Genomic DNA, 27,840 nt, shown 5'->3' with positions numbered 1-27,840 from the left:
TACTGAACCCATACAGTATGCTTGATGCTATGCTGAGAAGCTGAAGCAGGGGGTGTCCTGAGTTCAGCGAGCTCCCAGTGTAGTGGAAGAAATGGAAACACACAACTGAAATATTTGGTCCAGTGCAGCATAAGAGTGGTCCCCCAATCCAATGTGGGCACTCCCGGTGGTCTTTTGGAGCAGGAAAGGCCAGAGCTGTGGAAGATCATTCAGAAATGAATGCTCAGCCCCCTGAATTCAAAATCAGGTGGGGAGGTCTTTGCCATAGAAAAACACCCTCGGGGCACCTGGGTGGCTCAGTTGGTTAAGCATCTGACTCTTGATTTCGGCTCAGGTCATGACCTCACTGTTTGTGAAGTGCATTGGTCTCTGTGCTGATAGCACGCAACCTGCTTGGGATTCTCTGTCTCCCTCCCTCTCCGCCCCTCCCCTGCTCACACATGCATGTGCGCTCGCTCGCTCTCTCTCTCTCTCTCTCTCTCTCTCCCCCCCTTCTCTCCCTCTCAAAAATAACATTAAAAAAAAGAAAGAAAAATACCCTCAACATTCAAAAACAGGGATCCGCAGTTCATCTAAATGATGGAATATTGCAGTTTTTAAACATTTTAAGTTTCATGTATATATATGTTTACACACATATATTTATTACACGTATACACATATGTAGGTGTGTGTGTAAGTGTACGTACACACACACGTTTTTAATGGACAGGGGACTGTTCAAGAATATAAAGTAGGAAAAATTATAACAGGATAAAAACTATATATGTGATATAACAACTATCATTTTGGGTCAGTCTCAGCCTGTAGATAATGATGCTATTGGCTAGAAATGCCTGCGGGCACTCACCGGGGCCGGTACCACTTGTAGGGAGCCCCCCAGAGCCAGTGTGGTGACTGGACCAGCCCTTCCAGTTCTTGTTATGATTCCAAGACAAGTTCAGCAGTAACCATCAGGAAACTGAAAAATCAAGGCGTATTACTCACAAGTTTTGGAGGGCACACGGCATGCCTGGAGCCACCCAGGAGACCTCTGAGAGAAAGAGGAGGGGGGCCTGGGGTTCTTCCTTTACTGCCACGGAGGGTGGGGTGCCTAGCGTTTCTTGATTTCACTATTGGTGAACTTAAAACATAAGATCCAGAATTAAATCCCTCGGAGGGAAAGGCAAGCGGCTGGATGTTTCCCCTTCCCCAATTCCTAGATACAGTTGACTCACCCTGTCATTCTTCCCCAGTCTGTGGAGGTCCAGAAGCCTGCCAAAGACTTCTGCAGCTGCCGGTGGGCATCAGTGCTCTTGGTCCCCTGAGCTGCCGCCTCCCCCACCCTCAGGTTTATGCTGCTTGTTTGGGTCTAGAAGTGAAATTAACACCTCTTCACAGCACCCCCAAAATATCCATTCACACAGTGCAACATAAGCCTCTCCCCCATCCAGCTTCCCCCCACTTCCAAAACCCTTTGGTCAGAGGACACCCAGCCCCCACACCCCCTCTCCTTCCTATACCAAGGGACAAGATGTTCTTCCACGCTGAATCCAGAAAATATATCCGTTTATTTTTCTCTGAAAAAGAAAGAATTTCATGCCAAAGAGGAATTCTGATGCCAGCTGTTACTTTAATTAAAAAAAAAAAAAAATCAACTCATTACATACCAAAATGCTAACAGAGGAATTGCAAAGTCCAGGCACTGTGGGCCATTATTTTCTTGGTGATTTCCTGTATTTCCCAAGTTTTCTGTATATCCCTTTCCAAATAAGAAACACAAAAGGAAAAAAACGGTGTCATTGTTGATAGCACTCACTGATGAAGAGGGTGCAAAGGCCCCCGATGGAGGAGGAAAGGGGACCCACCAGGGCAGGCAGGCTCCCTAGGGCAGGTGAGTCCGCGAGCACGCCCCCTCCTGGGGTGCCCCGTTGGCGCCCTCCACTCTCCATGGTTGGTTAGAGCTGCCTTTGCAAAGGTCACCCCAGGCGCCTCTTGGAAAGCCAGTGAATGATCTTGTCCCAGCCTCACCCTTCCCTGCGCGCCCTGCTGAGGGGAAAGGGGAGAGGCTGTGGCATTCTGGTGTGCCAGCCGCCACTAGGAAGGGGGGTCCTGGCTGCCAGGAGGGTGCAGAGTGGGAGAACTGCCGAGCAAGTCCACTTCCTAACAGCCTGCTTTAACCTCCTGGATTCATTAACCTTAGTTCTAATTAGCGCGGCTCCAGCGTTTTGCTGCCGCTCACCATCGCAGCTGCTTAATTGCCTGAACAGAGCAGTTTGCCTATTTGGGGCTACAAATTAAAAGGTCTTGTTTCAGTTTGTGTGTTTCCTAATTTTAATTTAATTTGCAGCATTAATCCTTCTCAAGATTCACTAGCACGCAGCTCCGCTGTTTGCTAAAGCAAACAGCCCCGCCTCGGGCCTCCCCACCACTCTCGCTCTGCCGCCTAAGGGAGCCCCCAGATTTGTTGGGGAGGGGAAGATACACTCCAGCGGGACTGGGAGAAGTCTCTCTCCTGGAGAGGACTGGTTTGGTGAGATAGCTCCCACCCAACCACCTGCACACCCCAACACCACCGCCTCCCTGGTGCTGCTCTTGGCCTCCAGGGGCCTCATCTCTTCTCTTAGCTCTCCTCCCTTCTTCATGGTCTCATAATACTGCTCTCTGCATTTCCGCTGTTTGCACCAAACCTCCGCTCCAACTGGGAAAGGGCTGGGGGTTACCCTGTTGCCTGAACACCCCCTGAACTTTTCTAGTGGCTGGGACTGGGGGAGGGAGGGACGCTCTCCCCAGGCTCCACCCTCCCCTTGCAACCAGCCACTGAAAAGCCTCCTGCTCTCCAAGGTCTGCAGGACTCAAGTCACACGTCTTTAATAAAGATTGCCTCCCATTGTTCCGAGGCATCCCTTGGTGATGCCTTGATGGCTCATTCAATAGCCATGCTCATCTGCCTGATGGCATCTTCTCTCAGCTTCCCCACTTTCCAAAACCATCACAGTGGGGGGTTAGGATTTCAATACTTGAATTTCCGGGGAGAGGAGTGGGGGGACACAAACATTCAGACCGTAGCAGTATCTGTGACCCAAACCATAGGACTGGCTGAGTACTGGTTTGGTACTCTCCACTGTGTCCAGTGGAGACAAATGTACTAGTGTCCCAATTATTACCACAGATCTGGTGGCTTAAAACAGAAATTTATTCTCTCAAAATTCTGGAGGCCAGAAGTCCAAAATAAAGGTGTCTGCAAGGCCACACCCCCTCTGGAGGCCCTAGGGAAGAATCCTTCCTTGCCTCTTCCAGCTCCTGGTGGCTCCCGGCATTCCTTGTGGCTGCATCTCTGCAATCTCTGCTTCCGTCTTCATATGGCCTTCTTCCCTGTGTGTGTCTGAGTTTTCTCATGTCACTTAAAGGACACTGTCATTGGATTTAGGGCCACCCTAAGTCCAGAATGATCTCACCTTGAGATTCTATAAGTTTAATTACAAGTGCAAAGATTCTATTTCCAAATAAAGTCGCATTCACAGGCACTAGAGGTTAGGACCTGGATCTATCTTTTAGCGGCCACTGTTCAGCCCACTGCAGAATGGCTTCTCACCTGGCCAGTCTTCCACTTGGAAGCAATACAAAGACGAGTATGCAAAAGACACTTAAATCCCAGATAACCAACAAAGTGGGTACTTCAGTCTCTGAAAGTGACCCTACCCTGTAAAATCAACACTGTGGGCAAAGCCTGGTTTGTTTTTAAGCTTCACCAGCACGCTGAGGCTTAGAGCAGGATGCTAGAAACAGATGGCAGCACTTCCCTGAGTTTTCTGGAGTTAACAGAAATAAGACAGAGAGAGATGAAGTGTGAAGAAACAGAATGTAAAGGCTTCTTCCCACACAAACTACCTGCACAGAGAGACCAAGGCAGAGTAACCGGTAGGTATATATTTGACAGATGAATGCGGAAGTGAATCTATAAACAAGTTAATGGTTCTTATAAAGCTGTGAATTTCTCTAACATGTAATCACATGCAAAAGAGGCAACGAAGGTAGATAATTCCATTTAATTTGACCATTATTTATTAAATGTCTACTTTGCCTTCCGAGGTTGGGATTGAAGTGAGATATACGAGAGCTTAGGCCAGTGATGGTGGTTGAGCTGGTGGTAAGACATCAGTTAATATTCATCCATTCATTCATTCATTTATTCATCCATTCATTCATTCTTCACATGGGGCAGGCAATGTGCTTGATGCAGAGTTGTTATCAAAAACATTTTGGCCAATATGTGTGTCCTTATTAATGCATTACAAGGCAGGATCTGATTATTACCATAATTTCAAAGTAGCAGGAAGCATAAATGATATTTTGAGAAACTTGCAACAACTGTGATGTAACATGACTACGTCTATGGAGTCTATTGTGACAAAGTCATGGATTCTGCTTCTACTACTAGGTCTGTTGCTACATCCATAACTGAAGGAAATGCTAAATTTCAGTCAGAAGTTCACAAAAAGAGAGAGGTAGTTTTCCCATCCAGGTCTACAAACCACTTGATTATTGTGAGCTCCTGAGTTTAAAGTTCTAGGTACAACCACAAGAGAGACTAAACTCCGCCTGCTCCAACGTGGGGCAGGTGCCTTCACTGGCCCCCCGGGGGCCGTCCCTATGACATTGTGAAATGTGGATGAGGAAGGAGAGCCATTTCCACAAATGAGCGGGGTGGGGAGTGCAAGGGGCAGGATGAGAGATAGACACCGTGTGTCTATTACACTGGAAAATTGCTTAAACTGAGCAAAGACTCATTTGGTTGATCACGCACGTGTAATTCACTCCATTACTGTTAACAACCGAAATGTGGCTTCAGGCTGGACTATAATAAGAAATCAGTATACATGGCAAAATGGTTCATTTCCTCTTCTCAACTAAGCACCGGGACAAAGGCATCTTAGAAGAAATTAAAATCAGCAGGATGGAAAGTGAGAAAGAATTACTCAAGTGCAATTAATAATCATTAATAATTAATAACCATTCCGCCCACACACTGGGATCCTACCTTTATTGCTAATAAGCTAAGGACTCAAGGGTTACATATCGCTCTGTGTGTATTTGTTAATTTCTTTTCAAGCATTCTATAATTATTCTCAAATTAGCCTTCAGTGTGAGCATGAGTCTACAGGGGAGACTCTTATTCTTTCATAACATTTCACAACGTGATCCCAATCCACCCCCAGATCCCCCTTTACCACTTCCCCACACCCACCATGTTCCAGCCACATAGAAAGTCTTGCCTCTTCCAGGTCAAGGAGATATATTTATGCTAAAAATTATTCACTGAAATTTATCTGAAATTCAAATTTAACTGAATACATGCTATTTTTATTTGCTACATAAATAAATAAACCCTACCCAGATCACACTTTGTACTTTCAAATGTCCTTGTCATTGTCACACTATCCTTTCCCTTAAGATGCACTCCGTTATCCCCTTGGCAAACTCAGTCTTCAAGAACCACCTCAAGCACCCTTCCTCTGGAGAACCTTCCCTATTTCCCTCAGGTAGATCATCCCGAGATAGTTTCTTATACCCATTAAAGACTTGAACTGTGAATTGGCTACCTGTCTCCCCCACTGACCACAAACTCTTCAAGGGTAGCACTGGGTCTGGGTATCTTTGTATCTTCATGCCTGGTGTGCAGCAGAGACTTAATAAGTGTTTGTGGAAGGAATGAATTAACGAATTTGTTTGTAAATGAACTGCTGCTATTCCTATTAACAGCCTTCCTGCTCCTATTTCCCCTCGCCACACCGATTCATCTCCTTAAAACAATATTTTTCAAACCTCGGGTCATTCCTTAGTAAGAATACAAATTAATTTAGAGGATAAAAACCAGCGTGAAGCAGAATAGAATGGGGGAGAGTAGAGAGGGTGATGTGTAGCAGAGTGGAGTGGAGAACAGCACAGCTCACACAACACGGCTAAACCTTGATGAGTCTCAGGCACATGCGTGTATGTGAGTGTGTACACGTACTGGGTTTCACCAGAAAATGTATTTCTTACTGTAACTGATGGTCAAAGTAGTATGAGAGCCCTGTGAGGAACATCGGGATTGGTTGTTGGCTGTGAGTCTCTGTTAACATTTCTTGTGATTTCTTCGCTCTCCCTCCAAACATCTTCGATGGCTCCCCATCTCTGACATTCGAGACCTTCTATGATCTGGCCTCAACCAAATGCTTAGGCTTTTCTTCCCACAACCATCTCCACAAACCGTCCACCCCAGATAAATGCCTGCTGCATGCCCACCGCCCCCGCTTAAATGGACAAGATATACTCTTTGCTCCCCAAAGTCTGTTTGCCTTCTCTGCTCCAGCCCATCCCTTAATGGCCTCTCTCCTGCTTCTTTTTTCCATAGAATTACCCCTGCTTCCTGACATCCAATCCAAAGCAAACTCCTACTTCCCTCAACCCTCTACAAAATCACCTTTTAAAAAGCCCCAAATCCTGGGCCACTTGGGTGTCTCAGTCTGTTAAACACCCAACTCTTGCTTTCAGCCCAGGTCATGATCTCACGGTTCGTGATTTTGAGCCCTGCCTGGGGCTCCACGCTAACAGTTCAGAGCCTGCTTGGGATTTTCTCTCTCCCTCTCTCTCTGCCCCTCCCCGGCTCGCTCTCTCTGTCTCTCTCAAAATAAACTTAAAAAAAATTAAAAACACCAAACCCAAATCCTATAATAGTTTCTTTCTAATGCCTTCTTACTTAGAAGCCCCTCCGTTCCTTACTGGTTCCTCCAGTGGCCTTACGCATGGACAGTTGGCTCAAACTGGTGAGCACACACCTAATGTTTGCTGTAAAATACCATCAGGGTTTTTGTACCACCACGTGATTCCATGCTTTTCACATGGTGAGAATTGTCTGGATTGTGTGGTGGATGTCGTTTGCACAGAATATAAAGTTGTTTGTGTACACAGTCTAGGTTCGATATGTCAGGTTTGCGTGAAGAGTGTCAGGCCAACTGCCACCTAAAAGTTCTTTTAATTGGCTGTGGCGTGTTCTCACAGTCACACAAATGACAAATAACTGAAGATTCTGGCCCCATTACTCCATGATTGATGTCAATAAGCCACACAACACTGAAGCTGCCAAATACGTTTTTTAGACTTTTTGGGAAACGACTTCAAAGCCTTTCGGAGAGAGATGCAGCGTATAAATATATTTCAGAACAAAGAATGCTGTATGGCTGTGTTGCACTTCATAGGTATCGAAGTTCTGTGACATCAGTCACTTTCTGGTGATGTCCACTCCCACCGGTCATGACTAAAAGCGGCTTCCTTAACCATGTGTGCCCGTTCTGAAATGAGTGCGTACAAACCCAGGAAGCAAATGTTTTCTTTTACCCAAAGATCCTGCATGTTCTTCACAAATGCTGAAAATCAACTTAGAAGCATTATGTAATCTATTCAACCTGCTCAAATAAGTTCTGAATTCAGTTCAATAACTCCCCCTCCTTTCAACAGTCTAGTGTGTAGCCGAGATCTAAAAAATAAATTGATACACATTTAAAAATCACGTAGAAGTATCTCCTACATACATCTTATTTGATCTTCAGAGCTGCGTGCCAGCAAGGTACATGTGAGGAAATTAAAATTAAAGAGCATTTCAGTAATGGTCTGAATTGTATACCTCCCAGATTCATGTGTTGAAGTTCTAACGCCTAATGTAAGCATATTTGGAAATAGAGCCTTTAAGGAAGTAGTTAGGGTTGAATGAGGTCATAAGGGTGGGGTCTAATCATCCAGGAATGGTGTCTTTCTAAGAAGAGGAAGAGACACCAGGTCTCTCTCTCTCTCTCTCTCTCTCACTTTCTGTCTCTCTCTCCCTCACTTCACACACAAAGAAGAAAGCCAGTTGAGGACACAGTGAGAAAGCAGCCAGGAAGAGAGGTCTCACCAGAAACCAACCCTAATCTTGGACTTCCAGCCTCCAGAGCTGTGAGAAAATACATTTCTGTTGTTTAAGCCACCCGGTCATTGGTATTCTGTTCAGCAGCCCAAACAGACAAATACAAATTCCAAAGTCAAACAGATAATAAACGCTGAAGATAGGATTTAAAACCAGATCTCTGGACACCAAGTCTAGCATTCTTTCTAATACACCAAGAGCAACGTTTTGGATCGGACTTTAGACTAAGTTCTGAACTTCCTAGGAACTCAGAGAAATAAAATGAAACCTGTCTCCTCTGTACGCAGATCAATTACCGTGGTGGCTGTTCTCACTACTTCAAGCTTGCCCGGCTTTGGGGAGTTACTCCCAACACTTTGTCTTAACTTTCATTTTAACTTGATCGTGTGGCAGAGCTCTGAGGCCAGAGGCCGTAGCATGGACAGGCCGGGATGCAAGGTTTGTTCAGTGTCAGAATCTACCCCAAACTTTCTTCTGCTTTTCTTTTTTACTTTACCCACTGGTAAGGGCCCTGAGGCTGGAGACAGAGGCTCAGAGCAGCCAAAATCTACACCTGGTCTTCAGGGTTCGCCCCTACTCTCTACTACTTTTATCTTAGCTAGTATAAATAACAATAACCAAAGAACAGTATGTTCTGCTTTTCTCTCATGTCCTGTGCATTTTCTTATGCAACCAGTGAGCTAACTCCCTGGAAGCTGCATCCATCATTTCTAATTTCCATTGATAACGTTTAGTTCCAGTAACTGATGAGAGCTGCCAGTCCATACCATGGATGACCCTGCCGTCCAGGAATCAAAAGTGTGTCAAGCCTTGCCCTCTCACCCTTTCTCTCTCCAAACCACGTGTTTCGGTGAGTCAAGGTCATTCTACTGAATCCCACTTCTCTTGGCACCAACTACTTGCTGTTGGCCCAAATGGGAGGCTTGAGGGGATAGACCTTCAGAGTTGCCAAGTCTCCCTCAAACTTCTGACACTACCTGCAAAGATAGAGTCCACCTACGAAGTTAAGAGGCCATGGTTTCCATGACTTTTCTCACTTCTGACACCAACCACAAATTCCGGGGGTTCCCAAAACCACCCTCCATCTCAATCATGCATTCAAAGGATTCACAGAACGGGCTGAAAGCTGCAATAGTCATGGCTAGAGTTTATTACCGAGCAAGGATACCAGTGAAAGTCAGCCAAACAAGGAAACACATAGAGAAGGGTCTAGAAGGTTCCTAAACACAAAGCTTTCCATTGCCCTCAAGACATATTACCTTCCCATCACCAGTGTGTGACCATACACATGGAGCATCGCCAACCAGGGAAATTCACCTAGTCTGCAGTGCCTAGAGTTATTATGGGAGCTTTATGTGCAGGTATTATTGATGAGCCATGGTGTTTAACTCAGCATTCAGCTCTTTCCCCAACCCCAGAGGTAGGGTTGATAACATGTGGCCCAAGGGACCCACCATGCATCACCTCGTTAGCATAAACTATCAAGTGTGACCTAAGAGGCCACTATAAATAAAAAAGACATTCCTGGCACTTGGAAAATTCCAAGAGTTTAGAGGTTACCTCCCAGGAACCAGGGACCAAGGCCAGACTTGTCTTTGAGCAAGGCAAGTTCTTTACTACACCTCTTTCACCTGCTTTTGCCTCCTAAAAATGCCCGACAAAGACGGAAAAATAAAAATAGTAGCTCTATTGAGAGTATATTAGCTGCCACTATACACTTATTTTTGCCTAATTCTTAAAATCCTATACGGTTGGTGCTGTTAATCCCATTTTACAGATAAGAAAATGAGGCTCAGAAAAGTTGCTGCCCCCAAAAAGTAAAGTTGCCCAAAGTTTTAGAGAGGTAAAGTAACAGATTTGACCTTGGTGACACAGCATACCCTTTGGGCTATTACGTCCATGTTGCCAATTACCTTCACTCATTCATTCTACAAACATTTATTTCATGTCTACTAGGTACCAGGAACTGTTCTAGGTGCTGGAGATCTAGCAAAGAACAAAACAGACAAGAATAACTGCTCAAATGGGGTCGATATTCTAATGGGAGGAAAACAGAAAATTAGCAAACAAGCAAAATACATAGTATTTTGAATGGTGATATTACTATGGAAAAAATAAAGCAACATGTACACTTTGTTTAGATCTTCATTAAACACATCAACGGTAACAAGACGTCTTTGAGACAAATGGGAAATTTGAATATGGACTGGTGTTGTGATACTATTGATGTTGTTAGATTGGATGACGGCATGATGTCTATGTTCCAAAAAAACAGGTATTTATCTATTAAAGATTTAGGCTGATTATGGATAGAGTAAGATTGCAAAAAGTGTTGATAATTATTGATGCTAGATGATACATATATGAAGGGCCTTTATACTAATATTTCTAATTTGGGGTAGGCTTAAAATTTTACAGAACACAAAGTTTTTAAAAAAGAAAGAAAGCAAAGGATGGGGGTGGCAGATAGGTCTTGCTACACAGCTTGCAAGATCAAACCGGTATATTGGAGAAGACCTTGCTAAGAAGACGACACCGGAGCAGTGCAGGGGAGGGGGCTATGAGGCTCTCTAGGGGAAGAACATTCCAGGCAGAAGTAGGGTCTAGTGCAGAGCACTGAGGTGGCAGTGTGCCTGGTAGGGCATGTTCAAAGGAAGAAGTCCATTTGCTGGAAAGGCATGAGCAACTGATTAAAGTAGAAGGTGCCACCAAAAAGTTAACAGAGATGGGATGCGTGGACCGGAGAGGAAGTAGAGGCATGGCCACATCCAGCCAAGAATCCATACCCCCCAAAACGAAGAATACCTACAAACCAGTAAGAAAAATGCAGGTAACCCAACAGAAAAATGGGCAGAAGACAGGAACAAGCACTTCACAGAGAAGTAAATGGCCAATAAGCATATGATGCTTATTGAAGTAGGTGCTCAACTTCATTAATCGTCAAGAAAATGCAAATTAAAACCACAATGCTACACCATCACACACCCACAGAAAGATTAAAATTAAAAGGCAGGCAATGCTAGGAATTAGTATTGAGGATGTGTAAGTTGCTACAAATTGCAGGGTCTACTAACACCCAACATATGCATACCCTTGAAGCAATCAATTCCATTTGTAGGTATATATCCAACAGAAAACCCTGTAAATGTTCACCAAAGACTGGAACAAGAATGCTCACAGCAGCACTGTGCTTAAAAAACTGAGAACTGGGGCGCCTGGGTCGCTCAGTCGGTTAAGCGTCCGACTTCAGCTCAGGTCACGATCTCGCGGTCCGTGAGTTCGAGCCCCGCGTCGGACTCTGGGCTGATGGCTCAGAGCCTGAGCCTGCTTCCGATTCTGTGTCTCCCTCTCTCTCTGACCCTCCCCCATTCATGCTCTGTCTCTCTCTGTCTCAAAAATAAATAAACTTAAAAAAAAAAAAAAAGGTTGCTGAGGATTCAACTCAGTTAAAAAAAAAAACAAAAAACTGAGAACTACCCAAATGCCCAGTAACAGCAAAATGGATAAACAATGGGCTACAAAAAAGCATTTAAAATAACAAAATAAACCATATATATGAATCTCACAAAAAAAAAATAGTGAGCAAAGGAAGCAGACCCAAAGAATACTGTGATTCCATGTATGTAAAGATCAACAACAAGCAAAACGAATCTGTGCTGGTAGAGGACAGGTTGTTGCTTACCACTGTGGAGAAAGTGACTGAAAAGGAACATGGGAGATTGGGGAAGAGCTGATAATGTCCTGTTTCCTGATCTGGATGCTAGTTAAGTACCTGCATTCAATTTGTGAACAGCTACCAAGCGGCACCTTGATGAGGTGTGCATTTTTCGGTATATTATGCTTCAATAAAATGTTTTTGAAAAATCACGTAGGGCCATTTTGGTTCCCTCCTCCAAGATAGTAGTGACATGGCCAACGTGCAGATGCCCCTATCCTGCATCCTATGCTGCAGGGCAGGGGGGGTGTTGCCGGAAAAAGAGCAGAAGACGTGCCTTCTCAGCTCAAAGTTGCAACCTCAGTGGTTAAAGACGCGGAAATGCACATGGCAAGTTTTTACTCCCAAGAAATGGGGCAGAACCGTAAACAAGAAAGGAAACTATGATGATAGCCACCTTCCCCTCAGCATTACAGATGTTGGTAAGGTACCTGATTGTATCTTATCTCACAGAGTATTTTTACACAAGGTCATGATGCCAGTTAAGTTGTGGCATCATTTTGAGACCAAACTGCTCAGAGTTCAAAGAAAAAGAGATTGAATGTTGCTAAGTGTAGACGTTATGAACTCTTCAAAAGCCAAAAATTATTACAGCTTTTCAAGCTAGATATGAAAAGGCCAATGGATCATCCTGCAGGTTTTAATTTCTAATACAGTAAATACATCTCTGTAACCTACATAAGCAAAAAGCTCTTTGCATCCTCAATCTTTGCATCCTCTTTTTTGAAGAGCAGAGGATCTTGAGCCCAAAGGGAATAAATCACTGTGGAAGGTCCTCAGCCACACTAGGTTCATTTCTTCCTATGACCTCATACGGAGCTACTGTTCGGGGATTCTAGCAACCAACTAAATTTCTGTCTGGGCCTAGGTTACCATTCCTTCTATTCCTTCTGGCTCAGGAAGCTTTTCAGTGACCTGGAGATATTAACCAACCTTAGCTTTTTCCTCCTCGGCATTGTGAGTTTTCTTTTTTGTTCATTAGTTTTTCCCTTTTATCTCTATTCTTTTTTCCTCATCCTTATTCCTTTTTATTCTTTTATTTCTACTCCGTTTATTTTTCCTTTTACGTCATTTTTTTCTTTCTAAATTCGTTTGTATCTGTTCAGTTTTGGTTTTGGGTTTTGGAGAGGGGAGGGCTCGTCTGACATTGCATTTTGACTCCATTACCAAGATCAGCTCCCCAGGAGAACTTCGAACAGGTTTTCTTTTGAGATGATCTGGACCAACCTTCTCACCAGCTTTTCCCAAATGTGAGCCGACCTTAGGACACCTTGACTCCAAGTGCAGCATTAAGCCCAACATGCTGCGGGGCCTCTCAGTCACCTCTGCCGAGGAGAGACTCAGACAACAGTGTCCTCAAGCCATTGGCCAGGGTAAGGGGGCTGTGGTGAGGCTGGCCCAGCACGTCCTGACCGGGAAAACGATGGCCGTGAAGATCACTGCTGAGACCCCACAGAACTCCGCCAGCCTCCAGAGACTACCCCGCAAAGCAGGACTCATGAAGGGCAGATCACCTCCACACGGCGAAACACTTAAAGTGGCTGCGGAACTGCCGGCCTCGTGAGGAGGGGCACTGGTGGAGGAGAGGTGTTCGAGCACCCGGTGGCCCACGGCAGTCGGAGAGAGAAGAGGCTGAAGGCAGATTCCATCACATAGCATCCTCTGCGCAGACTGTCTCCAGGGGTCCGTGCCTGTCACTAAGTATGACAGGCGCTGTCCATAGAGACTTAAAGGCAGAAAACCTGCCCTTAGATGCAGGTATGAGTATCGCGACTGCCAACTCCGGCTTCAGCAACAAGCTCACCTTTTCCAACAAGCCGGATGCCTTCTGTGGCAGCCCCCGTGTGCCGCCCCCGCTCGTCCAGGGAGTCCTTCAACACACACGGGCCAACACATTCCTGCCTCTTGAGGGACAGAGCTCCAAGGAGCTATGCCAGCCGGTGCTGAGCAGAACAGAGCACCTTCCATTCTAGCCCGTGGAAGGTGGAAATCTGCTGGAGAAGTTGCTCTTTGCCACCCGGTAAGAGGGGCAGGTGGGGGATACTAGGAAGACTCCGTGGGTTACTGTGGGTCATGAATCTGAGGGCCTGAAGGCCCAGGTGGAGCCCCTCTGTGACTACAAGGACCTGGGCCGGCTGAATTCGGGGTGCCCGTGGGTTACACCTGGAAGGAGAGACCCGGGACTCACAGGCCAGAAGTGCAATGAGGTGATGGCCACCTACCTGCTCCGGGGGGGGGGGGGGGGGGGGGGGGGGGTGAGAGACCCGAGGGCGACCTCCCGCCCTGAAGCCTGAGCCTTCAGCTGATCTAACCAACAGTGGCTCCTGTCCCTACCTCCGAGGGACGCACAGGGGTCTCTGCCAACCCGCCTGAGAGGAAGACCACCCTGTCCCCCCTGCCCTGTCACCAACCTCTCCACCAGCAGGAATCAGAGCAGGAATTCCTCACTTTGGGAGAGAGCGGCCTGGGCCAGGCCTCCATGCAGAACGGCCAAGACAACCTAAGCCAGCCGGGGCCCCGGGCGGAGGCTTTCCACTTCCGCCACCGCCACCGTCCCGCAGGTCCCCTGCAGGAACCCAAGGCCCAGGCAGGCCTCTGGGCTGCGCCCTTGCCGAGTCCCCCGCGAGGAGCCACCGTCCAGCACGGCCCCCCAGCAGGTCCCGGTGGCCTCAAACCTCCAGGAGGAACCTTTGTCCGAGTGTGGCCGGTTGGAACCTGAAAGAACCTGAAAGGGGAAGACCCCTCCCTCGCTCCTGGCGCGGCCGCGGAGCTGGTGACACCGCGGGAAGGACCCCTGCGCGGTACAGAACGGAGGTGACACAAGTGACAGCTCCGCCGCCCCCCACCCCCCAGCTGCTTCGGGAGGCGGCCGCCGGGACGGGACGGCCACACCGCAGTCCGGGGACACTGCTCCTCCGCCGCATCGTCTCTTCCGCCTTGCGCGGAGGGCAGGCGGCCCTGCGGGGGGACAGACACGGCGCCAGTGAGAGCGCACGAGGCTGAGGGAGCCCAGCTGGGCGGCCCCGTCGCCTCCTTCCCTGCGTGTGGCGGCGACACCAGCAACCGGGGACAGTGGGGAGCCTCCCGGTGCAAAAGGAAGGCCCCACTGTGCGCGCTGGAGGCCGTAGGCCAGCGGCCACCGAGGCCCCCGGTCTGCTAGCCTCGCTCCTGGTGTCGGAATGGATGGTTATGGCCGCCGGCTGGTGGCTGCTGCATCCCTCAAGTTATTTCTCGGCTGTTTCTGTCCTTGAGAAATAAGGCTCAGATCTAGGGCTCCCCTTCCCCGCCCTGCCTACTCCTGCGCTGTGGAACTTCCCCGATGCTCCAACAGGTCCAGGAGGGCATGGCCTGGCTCCTGGGGCACCCCAGCCAGGGCCCCACCCCACCCAGCGTCCTTCCAGCACTTAGTTTCTCCTGAGGATCGAACAGAAAGTAAAAGAATATTTGGGTGGGGGAAGGGACTCTGTAAGACTTAATCTGAGAGGAATCGGGAGACACTAGAGTTTTCACAGAGAATTGACTTAAGCTGACTGATGTTTCAGTGGGATCCCTGTGTCTGCTGAAGTGTTTAGGGGACCAGGGCAGAAGTGGGGAAGTACCAGGAAATATTGCCATGATCCAGGTGAGTGGAGATGGTGGATTGGACCAGGGTCGTGGAAGCAAAGGTGAAGAGGAACATGGCCCTGTGACTGGCAGCTTGTACCTGCTGAATTAGCCCTCGGGGCTTGATTTCCCAGGGGCCTCCTGCAGGGCTGTCTGCCTCCCAGGCCCAGTATGGCCTTCCATCCTCTCCTATCTCTTCTCCCAGACCCCCTCTTCCAGCTAGTATCAGAAGGGCCAAGTAGCAGAGGCCAAAAGAAGTCATCTAAGATGCAGACTGTGAAGTATGGAGCTAAAGGAGACACATCACAGAGGAGGAGGAGGCCCGTCGGTTCATGGTCTCAGCTGTAAGCAACAGAAACCAACTCAGATTGATTTCGGCAGAAAAGGGGTTTATGACCATGATACTGAGCGGATCACCAAATCGCCCGTGTGCATGGAGAGTCAGGTTCTACGATACACCGGATCAATGCCCACTACCCCATGGCACAACTCATCAGGTGTGGACATCCCTACCACCACCAGCGAGGCAAAGACTCTACAGCTTGCACCATCCACCCCTCCAGCACTGTACCCTGCATCCCACCCTGGGCCCGCGGCCACGACTGCCGTAGGAACCCAGTCCAAGTGGAGGCTCCCGGTCCCTACCTCTTTGAGTCCCTGGCTCCTGCTTCCAAGTCAATGCAAGTCACCTGACCATGCTGTAGCTGCAAGGGAACCTAGGGAAGGAAGCATCTGTCATTTTCCTCTCCCATCGGGGGAGACACCCTCTGCATCCCACTATTGCTAATAAGGTTGGGGAAATAACAAACATACAAGGGCCCGTGGATGCTAAGCAGGCTTAAAACAATATACACACAATTGTCCATAAGAAAAAGTGTATCGGATGGGGCCCAGCAAATGTCCTATGATTAGGAGATTACCAGACTGATTTCCTTCTGTGGCTCTAATGCGCACTACCAGAAGGAAAATCCAAGAGAAAAATTATTAAAATGTCCCATTCTTTTAGTAAGTGACTTAAACCCCTGAGAAATTGACTTTAATTAACAGTCATTTAGATACTTGTTTGACTATTATTGACAACATGATACAATTTTCATTTTAGAAATGTTTGGGGACACCTGAGTGGCTCAGTCGGTTAAGCATCCCACTCTTTTGATGTCGGCTCAGGTCATGATCTCGTGGTTATGAGATCGAGCCTCATATCCAGCTCCGTGTTAGGCATGGAGCCGACTTAAGATTCTCTCTCTCCCTCTTCCACTGCCAATCCCCCACTCACGTGCATGCTGTCCCTCTCTCTCTCTAAAAAAAATCTTTGTGTAATTTAGTTGTATCTGTATATGCATACAAATATATATATATATATATATATATATATATATATATAGAGAGAGAGAGAGAGAGAGAGAGAGAGAGAGAGAGAGAGAGGCGGGGGGACATCAGAACCCTGATCATCAGAACCCACCTGGATCCAGCTATATCTAGAGCTGAATAAACTTTTAGAATTCCCAGGAATTCTAAAACATTAATTACTTTTTGGGTTTCAGTTAGTTTGAGATGAGTTTCTGTCACTTGTACCCAAGAGATTCTAGAATAAAAAATACATGTATTTAAATATTATCGTAAATAAATATTATTGACACTTAACATTAGTTGATTTTATTAGTTGGGACTAAAGACATAAATAGGCTTATATAAGAGAACCTTAAATAAAATGAGTACATGGGGTAATACAAACTTAAAGGATTATAGATTTATTTTTATAACCCTCATATCTAGAGCTGTGACAGATTTTATATTTTTAAATTTCCCATCGTTTTTATAGTCTCAGTTTTCCTAATGTGTGTAGGAGGGCCATAAGCATGTTTAACAAAAAGAAGAAAGAGGTCCTGATGTATTCTGAAAAAGTATTTTTAAGTTCCAAGCAAGACAGATTCTATTATTCCTGGAAAGGAGCTTGCTTTGACATAGATGTAATGTCAGTGTGTGAAAGAAAGAATAGATTTTAAAACTTAAGCTATTTATAACATATGTGGGGAAAATGAGTATCGAAGATTAAATTTGTGATTTAAATATAGGAATAGCATACAGTTAAGGCTCAACTAAGCATCCAAGTCTAGCACTGATGCCCTGTTATCCTCAAGACACACACATGGCAAAATAGTTACTTTGCTCTAAGGGATCTAGGGCACTAGATTACACTTAAATAATGAAGTAAAATGTAAGCATTTTGAGACACTTCCCACCAACCATCAAAAAATGGACATGGACATTTACCTCCACTCCCTCCTGTAACTCCACTGAAATATAGGAAAGGGATTAGATTAAAAGGTCAAACCACAAGGCTAAATAGAAGTGGCAAGGAGACAACAGCAATAACAATTTGGAAGCAAGAAGTAGGAGTAGTGACGTTTTAGCAGACGTGAGGAAACCAAAGCCCAAGCCAGCAGCAGCCGAGCTCCCCTGAGCAAGCTCCTTCCTGCTGCAGGCCCCTCCCAAGCTCTGAACTGGAGGCATCAGGGACCCTGGGGGAGGGGGGGGGGTTTCAACAGGTGGTTGAAAAGTCAGGGGAGTCCCTGGAAGTGTGAATACAGAGTGGTTAGAAGGCCATATCTGCTCCCCACTGACAGAAGACGGGAGGTTTACTCTCTGGAGATGTACATCAAACAAAACTCTGGACTTCAGGGCCCCAGTTCCCCATGTTGGCAGTAAACTGAGCTGAAAACAGGAACAAGTGAGCATCAGACAGTGAGACCCTCCTGGCCCCCTTGTCCACTAGCTCCGTGAATGCTGGTAGTTAATTTAGGATGTTGTTTTCAGGCCACCTTTACTTTCTTCTTTCTAATTATAACTATGTTTTTAAATTCCAACGTAAGTATGTATTTGCATATAGTTAAACATAACTTAGGAGGTGAATTATTTCCAACCTATAATCCTATATCTAGCCACACTATCCTGTCAGCCAATTAGGATAGATTGAAGGATTGATCTGACATGTAAATTTATCTCCCAAACACCGTTTATCAGGAGCCCTCTGAAATGTACTCTATTGAAATGAGGGGGAAGTAAGAGGGGGGTAAGGGGGCCAACATGAAATCTCAGAAAATGGAGGATCCAACATATGAGACAAACGAATAGAATTTTCAGGATGAAGATAAAGGGAGATGTCAGGACCTAGAGAATAAGGAGGTTGGAGAAGGTGAAATCAGGGCTCTTGGAGTGATAGACACCCTCCAGCAGGGCCAACTTACCCATGAGGCGCACTGCACACAGTGCCTCGGGCCCATGATACATTTAGGGACTATCAGAAATGTATTCTTTTTAGTTTCCCTAAAATCAAGAGCCACATTTAATGTAATAACAGTGGATATACAATAATGAATCCAACCTGGATTATATTCATCTTTATCCGAGTGCAGCCACGAAATGCAATTTTTAGTATTTGTTATAGAAGAAGGGGCTCACAATGGCAAAACCGCTAGGACCTACAAAAGTCATAATGTGGCCCTGACCTCCCAGGGGAAAAAAAAGAAATTGGATAGCTTTATTTCAACATATGGAAAGGTGGTTTAGACCAAGGGGGTTAGTCATAGGTACACAGAAAAAACTAAGCAAAGAAAAATCAAGATGATACATCGTAAAGGGAAAACAAGGTCTATACATAAGGAGATGTAATCCTAATATATATAAGAACAGCAGGAAAAACCCATTGTCAAAATAGACACTGAAAACTGATGTAATAAAATACAAAGCTCTAGATCAGGAAAATGAGAGAAGGGGAGAAATGTGCACAGTGGTAAGAGAACTAATTCCTCTTCTCTAGTAGGAAGGACCTAGAAAATACAGAAAGTTAAAAATTAAGAAATGTATTAGAGGGGCGCCTGGGTGGCTCAGTTGGTTAAATGTCCGACTCTTGATTTCGCTCAGGTCATGGTCTCATGGTTCGTGAGTTCAAGACCCGCATCAGTCTCTGCGCTGACAAGTGCGGAGCTTGCTTGGAATTCTCTCTCTCTCCTCCCTCGCTCTCTGCCCTCCCCCAAACACACTGTCTCTGTCTCTCAAAATAAACAAATAAACGGTAAAAAAGAATAAAAAATTAAAAAAACAGTGTTAGAGACATGTTATAGAAAAGTAAAGATACATAATAGAGGAAACAGTTAAAAGAGATGAACATCAGTACCTTCGGGAATGAGGATCAAGGGAGGTGCAGATGGGAACTGGATGCCGATCTGCCTCGGCTGACTTAGAGAACTTTTTGGCTTCGTGAAGGAGAACCTTTGCTACTTTAATAAAATTTAAGATGAAAGGAACTATATGCACTGCTGTGTGTTAATATACTTACTTGAAGAATTTTCTATTTGCCTAAATGTTTATGTATTAAATTTGTAAAAGCTTAAGAAGTGCAAAAATGATGGAATTGCATGATGCAACACTTAGAAACCATGAAAGACATGCTCACGGGACAGTATATATTGAGGAGACCATGAGGCCGGAGTGAAATTCTAACGTGATTGAGGTGAACACACTTCAAATAGACAAGAATTATGAGGAAAGCAAAAAATGCTAAATCTAATCAAACAAATGCCAAAAACAGTCAATATGTTAGAGTCCCTAAGGCAGAATATAAAATAGGTTATAAATATGAGCTCTCCATGACAAGACACTGAGGGAAGAAGTAAACCACAGAATAAGTTCCGGAATATTTTATTAACAGCTATTATGATCTGTTAAAATGCATGTTAGGTAGGATATTCATATATAAAAAGCCTTGAAGACATTTGAATATCTATTCCCAGAAGTTACTCCCCACTCCCTGCTTCAGAATGCGTTTTCCATGGATTCTTGTAAATTCATAGCAACTGGGGCACTTGGGTGGCTCAGTCGGTTAAGCGTCCCACTTTGGCCTCAGTCATGATCTCATGGTTCGTGAGTTCGAGCCCCACACGGGGCGCTCTGCTGTCAGCTCAGAACCTGCTTCAGATCCTCTCTCCCTCTCTTTCTGCCTCTCCCCGCTTGTGCTCTCGCACTCTCTCTCTCAAAAATAAACATTTAAAAATGAATAAATAAATTCATAACAACGGTCCAACAGCATGTCCACTCCACAGTGCTGTGCTATCTACTCCTCCATGAATGTTACAGCTAAGTGATTTTAAAAAGGAAAAAAAGAAAATGAAAATGGCAAAGATACCCTTAGCCAAAACAAAATCAAATAGTTCTCTCAGACATGAGTCAAAAACTTAGATATGCATAAAATAGTGTTTTAAAAAGTTCATGTCACTTTATAGAAGTAGGGGGGAAACGTTCTGCTGACCATAACATATTGAAGACAACAAAAATCCAGGAAAAGCAAAGAGTTAAGGTGAAGGTAGGCTTGAGCAGTGAGGTACAAGCCAAAATGTTTCAGACCACCCTCTCTATAGCACGTGAGCCAATTTGGCACTTTCCAGGGACCAGCACGAGTGTAGAGGCCCAGGACACCCTGAAACGCTGCACAAATATTAAAAAATAGTTTTCCCTAATAAACTCTTTAAGCCAGATACTGAAAGCAAGTTGTTCATGTTCCTTCTCAGGTCACACCCTCTTATTTGAGAATCTGAGTAGTGGATAAATAATAAGTAGAACACGTATCGTGTTCTTATTAGGGGCTAAGTGCATGTTTTAGGTCCTTTGTTAAGTCAGCACAGATTTATTGAATGTCTTATGAGGCTATCGTGGTGACCAAAGCAGACCCTTGCCTACCTTCCCAGAGTTTCTGGTCCATTAACTTATAGACTGAGACCTCAACACATGATGGGAGGAGACCCGGAAGGAAAGTCCAGAGTGAGGGGAAAGAGAAGCAGAGAAAAGTCACTGTCCAGTCCTCCTGAAGTAGTCACGTGGAGGGAAACTGAGAATTTGCAGAGCAATCATGGGAACAGCACGTCCAGCTCTAAGAACAGGACATAGGTGGGAGCTGGTGTAGAAGCCCATGGAAGGCTATTGCCTCTGCATCAGATGGTGGGCCTGGGGTTGCTGCCGGTCGGCAGGACAGGCGGGGAGGAAAAAGGGCTGGTGGCAAAACAGAGGAGTGCAAGGACAAGCTTAGACCCCTAGACCAGCCTGTGTACCTGCCTCTCCCTGCCTCTAGGCACTACCTACAGGGAATAATAGCGGCTGCTTCATTTCCCTGTCCAGAGCTTGCACACGGACAGGGTGCAGCCTGTCCAACCCTGACATGCAACCCTTTTGGCCAACCTTGACATGCAACCATAAAGGAAATGTAGCTCCAGCTTAGGCCAGCCCAGCGCTATACTACCCCTCGTCAAATTGGAATCCTACTCACCTCTTTTAACCATATTGAACTTCGAATAGCAAAGTCTGGCTTATAACTAACCTGATGCAATTATTCCTGGTACAACCAAAAACACCCTAACCCTCACTAGCCAAAAGAGGATAGGAGGTCCAGTATGTCACTTTATCTTTGGGGAATGCCCATTCCTTCTCTTGCTAAATGACACTCCCCTTTTATAGCCTGAGAGAGACGCTGAACTACTACTAACTCTTTTCATGTTCACTAGGAGGAGAATGGGGAGGTGAAAAAAAAAAGTTGATAATACATAATATAATTTGCAAGGTTGGTACCCAAAATAGGAACCAACCCTTCTCTTGGAATTATCGAATGGTTCCTAATGGAGGTTCACAGTGTGATTGGCTTTTTAGATGGCGATTTGGGAACGTACCATTGTCATTAATGGCTGGATGGGCTGGAGCGGGAGACTGCAGATGGGTGGAGTCCCCGAGTCCCCGCGTCCCAGCATCCCCGCCTCATCCCTGCCGCCCTCCAGCCTCTTCTTGATGTTCTCTACAGATTGGAGCCCCAGCTCCAGGGAGTCTCTCCTTGAAGTGCCAGGAGCGACTTCTACACTACAACCTACAAGCTTTCTTTTAAGAACTTCAGCCTAATGAAATTACCATGAATGAGTAGCTTACAGTGGTTTTTACGATTGGAAATAACCTGAACACCCAACAGTAAGGGAGTTGGTTAAATAAATTATTGTACTTCCAAGGGGCAAAATCATAATGCAACCATTAAAATATTTTTTAAAATAGTGAATGACAAAGAAATATTTCCATTATTAAGTGGAAATAAAGAGAGACACCTAAATTATATGCACAGTATGAGCACATTTTTTGTTAAATTATGTATGCAAAGGAAAATAAGGTTGAAAGTACCAACAAGGTACCTATATTGAACTAGCATAATAATAAGTCACTAATAATAATCAATTTACAGAAAGGAATTTACTGTGAGGAAAAAATGAATAAGCAAACTGAAGAATATTTGCAAAACATTACAGGCAATCTCTTTAATAGATAACTGATTTTCTTCAAATCAATAAAGATGAACAATCCATTAGAAAAATGGCATTTAGAAAAGAAAATAAAACTGATTTTTGTTTTTAAAGTAAGCTTCACGCCCAGTGTGGAGCCCAACACAGGCCTTGAACTCCGGACCCTGAGATCAGAACTGAGCTGAGATGAAGAGTCAGAAGTTTACAAGTGACCCCCAGGCACCCCAAAATAAAACTGATCTTTAAAGGTATGAAATGTTTTATCTCAACCATGGTAAGATAAAAGCAAACTGAAACCAAATCCAAGTACCATTTTTCAATATATAGCCTTGGCAGACAGAGAGTTTAACACATTGAATTGTCAAGAGTATAAGAAAACAGACACTTTGATGTGTTGCCCGTGGCAGCACAAATTGCTAAAACATCCACGAAGGGAAATAGTCAACTCAAAATTTTGAATGCATGTGTCTTTGAATACAATAATTTTACTTAAAGGAATTTATTCCCTGGTTGTATTCGATCACGTGGTAGTGGCATATGTGGAAGGACATGCGCTACAGCCTTTTTCATAATAGGCAAAAACCAGAAACATTTAGGGACTGGTTAAATTATGACAGAGCCATACAACGGAATATTCTGTGATAGTTAAAAATAGTAAGGTACCTCTTAATGTGCTTACATGGAAAAATCTCCAAGATATATTACATGAAAAATTCAAGGTATATGATGGTGTGATTGAACACTACTGTTTTGTAAAAATAAAATAAAAGGTGTGTGTATGCATAGGTGTGTATGATCTGTGTAAACTTCCACATGGCCGTGTGGCCACAGACCATCTCTGGAATGGTACAATGAAATAATTAATAAATTGCTTTCCTATAATGTTGAGGGAGGGTAGACAAGCTCCCAACAGCTAATTAATTCTTATTCTTTGCTTCCAACTTGCCCCTCCTTTCATTTCTTCATTTCCAAAAAGGTACTACCACTTATCGCACTGATTATGTCCAAAAAAGTGGGAGTTGGGTTTGTTTCTTCTCTTTTTGTCACCCACTCTCTCCATTAAATTACTCGTCAAATCCCACAATTTTACGTCCAAAACATCTCTCAATTTTTTGTCTACTTCTGTGCCAGAAGATGTTGGTTATCTCCCATGTTTGTTGTTCCCTTTGTCCTTAGTCACAGAATCCTGGCTTTTCAACTGGTCCTGTAGTTGCCCAGAATAATCTTGCCCAGAATAATTGTCTTAATTTCTCAACTCTCCTTGCAACCACATGCGGCCATGTGACTAAGTTCTGTTGAATGAACTATAACTAAAAGTGTCATGTGTAATTTCTAGAAATGCCCTCAAAGAAAAGAGACCCATTTCCTCCCTTCCTCATTCATGTTGGCTGGAATGAAAACGTCACTGGAGTTAGAGCAGCCATAATGGACCAGGAGGCGGAAGTCACATGTTGACAAACAAGATGGAAACATCTGGTACCTGCCATTTGTGAAGACACCAGACTACTTCTAGGCTGACTATGTGCAGCCTTCAATTATGTGAGAGAGAAATAAACACATGTATGCCCAAGCCACCCTAATATGGGACTTTCTGTCACAGCTACTCCTAATCCCAAATGATAAACTGTCTCTCCATTTCAACCATCAATGCTTTGGTCCAAGCCCAACACATCTCACTTGAACTACTGCAACAGCATCCTGACCCTTCCAGCCACATCTGATATTGATCTCTCTCTCCGTTCAATTCTATACACTGCAACCAGAGCCGGCTTAAGACTCTCTTTCTCTCGGGGTGCCTAGGTGGCTCAAAATGTCATAATATCAAATCATGTATATATTACAAAAACATTTTACATGATGAAATCACTCCTTTGTTTGCAATCCTTCAATGAATTCCCATTAGTTTTAGAACAAGTTTGAAATTTTCAAGATGGCCTATTCAGTCTTACATTGGCCAACAAAATTTCAGCTCATCCCTTGCTACTTTTCCATCTCACTCTCTGGGCTCCAATCACATTAAAGCATAATATATCATGTACTCTCTACCGCTGAGCTCAGTTTAAATCTTTTCTCGCCAGTCCCCACTGCCTGACTAATTCCTAGTAATCTTCCAGGTCTTCAGTAAAATATTAACTTCCTCAAAAATCATAGTGAAAAGCCATTACCATACTTCTTCATGATGTCTTGCACTTTTCTTTATGGTCCCTCTCTCATTTCCACCTACATAAGTATTTGTGCAATTATTCATTTAATGTAATTCATTAATGAATGAATGAATGAATTCATTCATTCATCCATCTCAAATGGTATGTATAGGTCTAATGCGTCTATAGTGCATTCCATGGCCTGTGCAGTTGTTAGGGTTGTTTGGTTTGTTTTCATTAAAGAACTTGAGTGAGTATATCCTCTTTTGGGTTTGCCACAGGATCTACCAGTTCATATCATTTGACCAACTTAAGTCCCTTTCTTTCTTTTCTTTTTTTTTTAAGTCCCTTTCTTGTGTCCTCTAGGCCTTTGTATCTTTGGTCTGTCTTACCCACTACGCTGGAGACTCCATTAGGGGAAGGATGCTGCCTGTCTTCCATGATATCCTATGCCCTCCGTCTTAAAGCACTTGGGACCTATTAAGGTGCCGTAGAAATCCCTGTCCGGTAAATGAAAGCAATGAATGAAACTCCCTTGCCACCATTAGTAGGGAGCTTTTTCTTCCCTTGGGCTTTTTTTTTTTTTAATCCCAGACACCCTAGGGAGATCAATGTGGAGAAGCATCCATTTGGTAATTACCGCACCGCAAATTTTGAACAAATTTAGTACAAGATTCTGAACCATAAAGCAAACTTCCACCCTCTTTTCTACTAATGGACTAAATAGAAAGTAAAATCATGTATTTGCATTTTTGAAAGTTTTGAGACAGAGTTTTGATACAAAAACATTCCATCTGGACCATTCTAGTTTTGCTCTCAAGGCATGAGGCCCCTCGCTGTCAGCACCCCCGATTCCCTGTTGGCTTTTTCGACTCAGGATGCCCCAACATGTATGTTTCCATAGTCTGTCCTTACCAATGGCAACACCAAAAATAAATCCAGAACATATTGCTGAAAATTCTTACCATAGCAAGCATAGTATATTAATATAACTCAGGAATGTTTCAATTCTGTCAACAATTAAAAATAAAGATACAAAATAGCCATCCCTGTTCTGGCCAGGTGCTTAATTTTTATGTTTTATATTTCCTTGTCCCTTGAAATGGCAACAGTTTGAGGCTTTATTTTTTTTTTATTCATGAGGTTATGAAAGCCAGAGACTCTTCTAAAGCCCAGGGCCTCCTACAGTTTGACTGAGAACATGGGGGCTGGGTTACTTCTAAAAATTAAATTCCGGGTTCCCTACCCCTACACATCATTATACATTTTCATTGCTTTGAAAGTTGCTTCTTATCCCTTCACACACACACACACACACACACACACACACACACTTTGTTTCACTTGATGAAAACTACAGTCTTCTTAATATCTCTAAGCATTTCAGAGTTGTCTAAAATGTAGATGAAAATACTAGAATCCTTTTTGTGGATTTTTACCTGTACTGAATGAAAGCAAAAAAGACAGAGAGAGTGAAAGAGAGAGGAAAAAATCAGTTAATCTTGAAATATAATGTTCAAAATTGAAATTTAAAATAGAATATAAGGGTGCCTGGGTGGCTCAGTCGGTTGAGCATATGACTCTTGATTTTGGCTCAGGTCATGATCCCAGGATTGAGGGATTGAGCCCCATGTTGGACTCCACGCTGAGCACAGAGCATGCTTAAGATTCTCTTTCTCTTGAGGTGCCTGGGTGGGTCAGTTGGTCCGGCGCCCAACTTCGGCTCAGGTCATGATCTCACAGCTTGTGGGTTTGAGCCCCGGGTCGGACTCTGTGCTGACAGCTAGGAGCCTGGAGCCTACTTTGGATTCTGTGTTTCTGTCACTCTCTGCCCCTACTCTGCTCATGCTCGCTCTCTCTCTCTCTCTCTCTCTCAAAAATAAATAAACATTAAAATTTTTTTAAAAAAGATTCTCTTACTCCCCCTCTGCTCCTCCCCCCTCAAATAAAAATAAATAAATAAAATCTAGTTTCTTTAACAAAGATCTGGATGGATGGGGCGCCTGGGTGACTCCGTCAGTTGGGTGTCTGACTTCAGCTCAGGTCATGATCTCGCGGTTTGTGAGGTCGAGCCCCGTGTCAGGCTCTGTGCTGACAGCCCAGAGCCTGGAGCCTGCTTCAGATTCTGTGTCTCCCTCTCTCTCTGCCCCTCTCCCATTCATGCTCTGTCTCTCTCTCCTTCAAAAATAAGTAAACATTAAAAAAAATTTTAATAAAAAAAAATCCAGATGGAAAATGTTTCCATAAGCAAAATAGTAAGAATAATTATTTTCTGTTATTAAAACAAAGTCAAAACACTGATGTTAATGAAGTCAATCATACACTTGACAAATTGATGTCATGAGCTTTTTTTTAGTCAGTATAAAATCTTACCAAGTATGTAAACCAAAACATCAGACCACTAAATTCGTTCTATGCTTGTTCAAGTAGCTAAATGCTTTGGTGCAACATTACGTATTTTCCTATTTTTCTTCCTCTGCCTTCTACGTTTCATTCTTAGTTGAACTGATTTGAAGACCAAAGGCAATCGCCTCCTCTAACTTCAGCTCTCCATTTTGAAATATCTCTATTCAATTCATTGAAAAGACAAATCACAGTGTCTCAAAGTTATGAATTGTGTGCTGCTGTGCCTGTTTCTTTTTTGCTGGGAGCAATCTGTCCAACAACCCTGTGCCCTTCAAAAAATGAGTTGCCACAAAACTCAGAGTTCTCTAAATTACCCTCACAACAGTTCTCAGATGATAAGTTTTTCCGTGGTTCCATTAGATGTCTCAGAAAATCCAAAATCATTTAACACTGCCATTGATGCAGTCACTTGTAATAAGAATAACCGCTCGCGTGCATTGAGCACTTACTCTCCTCCTCCAGGTACAGCGTTAAGCAGTTTATACACGTAATCTCATTTTATCTTCCCAGTAACTCGCTATTAGTCAAGAACTTTTGGTTTGCAAGTAGCAGAAATCCAACTCAAACATTTTTAAGTAGAAGTAAAAGAACAATCTCCCATACCTGCAAGTCTTGGAGTCTCGTTGGCTAAAGATGTGGCTGGATCCACATCATCAGGACGCCATTTTTTCTCTCAGTTCTATTCCCTCTAAGCAGCTTTATTCCCAAGCTATCCCTATA

General features: G+C 44.3%; 1 long non-coding RNA gene across 3 annotated transcripts; it reads right to left on the bottom strand.

Annotated features, from left to right (window-relative positions):
- On the bottom strand, nt 1-27,840 carry LOC122231846. 3 transcript variants are annotated; one of them, XR_006209102.1, is made up of 8 exons: nt 27,724-27,840; nt 16,705-16,827; nt 15,888-15,958; nt 1,650-1,741; nt 1,503-1,559; nt 1,218-1,351; nt 851-961; nt 1-195 (listed from the first exon to the last, which is right to left on the bottom strand). It is a non-coding gene; the product is annotated as an uncharacterized LOC122231846 (long non-coding RNA). The 3 variants fall into 3 exon arrangements; XR_006209103.1 differs by lacking the exon at nt 1,218-1,351; XR_006209104.1 differs by lacking the exon at nt 16,705-16,827.

Source organism: Panthera tigris, chromosome D2 (assembly GCF_018350195.1).
Source record: "Panthera tigris isolate Pti1 chromosome D2, P.tigris_Pti1_mat1.1, whole genome shotgun sequence".
Lineage (NCBI taxonomy): Eukaryota > Metazoa > Chordata > Mammalia > Carnivora > Felidae > Panthera > Panthera tigris.
This window is presented reverse-complemented; position numbering and strand designations above follow the sequence as displayed.